At 36.3% G+C, this 4,970-nt stretch overlaps 1 non-coding gene across 1 annotated transcript; it reads left to right on the plus strand.

Annotated features, from left to right (window-relative positions):
• Positions 1–2,745: 2,745 nt before the first annotated feature.
• LOC121225931 (small nucleolar RNA R71) lies at positions 2,746–2,850 on the plus strand. Its single transcript, XR_005923834.1, has one exon. It is a non-coding gene; the product is annotated as a small nucleolar RNA R71 (small nucleolar RNA).
• The last annotated feature ends 2,120 nt before the right edge of the window (positions 2,851–4,970 follow it).

Raw genomic sequence — 4,970 nt, forward strand, 5'->3', positions numbered from 1 at the left:
GATCAAAACTTTTCAAAAACAAACACAATAACAAGTAATTCTTTCTCTGTTACCATATAATTCAATTGAGCTCCTGTCAGAGTACAACTGGCATAGTATATGGGATGAAAAACTTTGTTCCTTCGCTAGCCCATGACAACTCCTATCGCGAAGTCACTTACATTACACATCAATTCAAATGGAAAATCCCAGTCTGGTGTGATGATTATGGGTACCTAAACTAACCGACTCTTCAAATATTTGAAAGCTCTTAAGCACTTCTCATCAAATTTGAATATCGTGTCATTCTCCAATAATTTGCATAAAGGTTTAGCAATTTTGGAGAAGTCCTTGATAAATCTTCAATAGAAACCGGCGTGGCCCAAAAAACTTCTAACACTCTTTACAGATGTTGCAGGTGTGATTTTCTTAATAATGTCCACCTTTGCTTTATCTACCCCGATTCCATGTCTCGTTACCCGATGCCCTAGAACAATACCATCTTGTACCATGAAATGACACTTTTCCCAATTGAGTACGAGGTTTGTTTCTTCGCATCACCTTAGTACCTTGGCTAGATTGGCTAGGCAATCATCATATGCATCTCCGAATACTAAAAAATCATCCATAAAGACTTCCAAGTTTTTCTCAACCATATCAGTAAAAATAGACATCATACATCTTTGAAATGTAACAGGTGCATTACATAAACCAAATGGCATGCGTCTAAACACAAATGTACCGTACGGACAGGTGAATGTTTTCTTGTGTTGATCTCTTGGAGCTATTGTAATCTAATTATACCTCGAGTATCCATCGACAAAACAGTAATAGTCTCACCTCACGAGTCTATCCAGCATTTGGTCCAAAAAGAGGAAAGTGATCTTTCCTAGTCGCTTTGTTCAGCTTCAGGTAATCAATGCAAATTCTCTATCCCGTAACCATTCTAGTCAGTATCAATTTGTTATTTTCATTTTGTTACGACCGTAATAAATCTTTTCTTTGGCATGCACTAGACTAGACTTACCAACGAACTATTTGAAATGGGATAAATTACACCCACATCTATCCACTTGATGATTTCTTTCTTTACCACGTCCTTTATAACGGGGTTTAGTCTTTGTTGTCCATCAATCGTCCCTTTCTCGCCATCTTCCAAGATGATCTTGTTCATGCATACAGATGAACTAATGCTGTGAATATCGGCTAAGGTCCATCCAATAGCCTTCTTGAATTATTTCAATACTAGGATGAGTTTCTCTTCTTACTCAATGGTTAATTCCGCTGAAACAATCACAGGAAAAGTAGAAGCGTTACCTAAATAAACATATTTTAAATATGAGGGAAGTACCTTGAGTTCTAATTTAGGTGGCTCCTCGATTGACGCTTTTGGTTGGGCATAATCCCTATTCTCTAACTCCAAATATTCAAAGCGAAATTGCGGATTAAATCTCCTTTGGTTAGCTTCTAGCAAAGCTAAGTATTCATCCTCATCACTTGGAAGGTCTGATGTCAAAATTTGTTCCAATGGGTCCTCAACATAGTTGAGTACCTTTTCCATGATTAATTCCTCTAAACTAGACACTGTAGAACAATCATCAATTGTGTCAGGAAATCACATAGACTTAAAAACATTAAATGTTACCTGATCGTCTTGAACATTCATAGTAAGCTCGCCCTTCTGCACATCAATAAGGGTCCTTCAAGTTGCTAGGAAAAACCTTCCTATGATGATTGACACTTCTTTGTCTGCTTCAAAGTCTAGAATAACAAAGTCAGTAGGAAAATTAAATTTGTCTACACGTACCAATACATCCTCAATTTTTCCTTCTAGATATGCTAAGGATTGATATGCTAATTGAAGTGTAACCGTAGTAGGTCTAACTTTACCTATCCCCAACTTTCTAAATATTGACATGGGCATCAAGTTGATACTCGCACCCAATTCACATAGTGCCTTACAATAATATGTTGCTCTAATGTTGCTCTAATGTTGCTCTAATGTTGCAAGGTATGGTAAAACATACACTGCCTTCCTTTGTCAGGGCTATTGTCTCAATTTCTCCAAGTCATCATTCTTGGCTTTCCAGGTTTTCCAGGTGTTTCAATGTAGCTGCTTGGCTTTGGATTAAGGCATCATTCTTGGCTATGTATGCCTTCAAAAAGTCTTCTAAGCCATTGGATAGTTCAACTTGAGGTTGTTTCTGAACTTGTTGGGTAAAAATAGGTGGCTAGGTCGGTCTAGGTTGGGGGTATGTGTTACTGGGTCCAGCCCCTTAGTTACTCTAAGAGAAAGCAGGGTGGTTTCGCCATGATGGCTTATAGGAATTGGATTGTAGTCCTTGCCTTCGTCAGTTTTGGTTCTGGTTACCCATGTAATACACAAATTCTGGGGTCTATGGACATTCTTCGAATAGATGTCCTTCCCCATAATAGACACAGACTACATTTTCAAATTGATTCAGTGGCTATACTGCAAAACTATTAAACCCATTAGTGGTAAAATTTTTAAGCATTCATGAAATAGAGGATACCTAGTATGCGAGTGAAGTGAGAGTGTCTACTTCATGTATTCCAATGACTCATCTTCCTGACGCTGCTCGATTGGTTGGCCATTGATAATTGTTGCTGGCAATTCTCTCAATGATTTCATAAGCCTCATTATAGGGCTTAGAAAGAAGAGCAACATTAGTAGAAGCATCAACTACTATCCTCATGTGAGCATTGAAACCATTATAAAACATCTCAAGTTGGAAGCAATGTGGGATTCCGTGATGAGGGCACTTCCATAATAATTATTTGTACCTTTCCCATGCCTTACAAGGACTCATCATCCATTTGTTGGAAAGCAGTGACCTCATTCCTCAACTTAGCATTCTTGCTAGGTGGGAAATACTTTATGAGGAATCTTTTTGCTAAATCTTGCCGTGTGGAAATTGAATTTGGTAGCAATGAGTTCAACTAGGCTCGAGCTCTGTCCCTTAGTGATTATGGGAACAGCTTCAATCATAGTGCATCTTCAGGTATCCGGCTAACTTGAAATAATCACTCACCTCCATGAATAGTAATAACTACAGGTGAGGATCTTCGGTAGGCATTCCATTAAATTGGCCACTATCTGAAGCATCTGGAGCATGACTGGCTTAAGCTCGAACTGTTGTGCCTGGATTTCGGGTCTCTTAATACCCGGATTAAGATCATGAAATACTGGCACGACATATTATCTTAAACCTCTGTTCCTATCATCAGTAATAAGAATAGAATTTTGAGTTGGGTTTGCTCCTTTTCCTTTATTTAGAATTTTGACTTGCTTGTCTTCTCCACTGTTGAAAAGTTCTTTCAATCTCAGGGTCTACGAGAAGTAAATCGATGATTCGATCAATACTCATAAACACCTGAAACAAATTTGAACAGAAAAATAAACAAAAATGCAAAATTAAAAAATTCACAAATAATGACTTTTTAAAACAGTCCCCGGCAATAGCGCCAAAAACTTGGAACGATGAAAATGTACAAGTGTACACCATCACAACAAGTAATAAAGTAACAAATAAATGTCAAGTTATCGTACCCACCGGGATTGTGAAAAGAATTATTTATGAATGCAATTTAAAACACTTTGGTGAAGAAAAATATTTTGATTTGAGGAGGTGATTAAAAATTAGGATTTTAACTAAGTAAAATAAATAAAATAAAATAAAATTTCCAATGCACAATTTCAAAAGATGATTTTAATCAAGATGACATAATTGTGTTAGATTAATTACATTTCTTAACTTAGAATTATTAAACTCATGTTCATGTTGTTACGAATAAATTCCCGGCAACTCAGTAATTTGCTAACTTATGAACATACTTACCTACCAAAATCCATTTATCTTTTGACTATATCTCTACGTCAATTCAATCGATTAAAAAAATTTTAATAAGTAAATGTGTAAGTGCAAGTACATACTTATGAAATTAAAATAATCTCGTGTACATACCTCTATGCCAATTCAAACAATTAATTCAATCTCATAAGCACATAAAAGATTATGTGAGGTAACAATGTATTTCTACCTTGAAACAGTTTAATCACAATAATTTTTCAAGTTATGCAAGGGTAATGCATCGTTAGATACTGTTACTAATACACTGATTAAGTATTGTGTCAATTTATAACAATTTCAGTCCGTTTAAAAAATTAATTAATTAGTTACCTTACAATTTTAATGCAAGAATAACTTAGTCATGGTTTTACTTAATCAAACATCTTACCGAGGCCTATAACAACACAAACACAAATTTAATAACTCAAGTAGACGAAAATCAATCAACCTAACACAAATTAAATTTAAGCCATATTGATTAAATTAAACATATCAACATCACAAATATTTATAGACATGTTCATAACAACAACAATAAAATTAAAAGGGTAAGGAATAAGAATCAAATTCGGTGTTTCTTCGAGGCATGACTATTTTGCTCTGCTCCTCATTCTTCGCTTGTTCTTGTTGAATCGAGGCTTCCACAAACACTTGAATGCTACTCCAAATGGTGGTTGAAGGACTCTTTTTCGAGATGTGGAATCGGAAAAGGAACGAGGAAGAAAATAAAGAACAATGGAAGGGGTTTGAAGAGAAAAAGTGTGAGAGAAGTGAAGAGATGAGAAGGTTTGAGATGTGTTTGAGTTAAGAAGCCAATGGGGTATTTATAGGTTGAGAAGGCTTCTAAAAATAGAAAAAATCAGCAGCTGTAGAGTCCCCCTATGGCCGGCCACACATGTGGCAAGTTTGAAACCTTCAAACTTGTTATTTTAAGGTAGGGGCAAATCTAGAAAGGCATAAATAGTGGAGGGGTTTGAATGCCAATTGAAGGAGTCTTCAAGGGATATTTTGCAAGCCAAATAATCAGTCAAACAAGATGATTGGGTTAGCATGTGGGACAGTTTTGGGCTGCCCAGTGCTCGGTTGGATCGGTTCTCTCTGTTTAGCTAAATTGGGCCC

Source organism: Gossypium hirsutum, chromosome D13 (assembly GCF_007990345.1).
Source record: "Gossypium hirsutum isolate 1008001.06 chromosome D13, Gossypium_hirsutum_v2.1, whole genome shotgun sequence".
NCBI classification, from domain to species: Eukaryota; Viridiplantae; Streptophyta; class Magnoliopsida; order Malvales; family Malvaceae; genus Gossypium; species Gossypium hirsutum.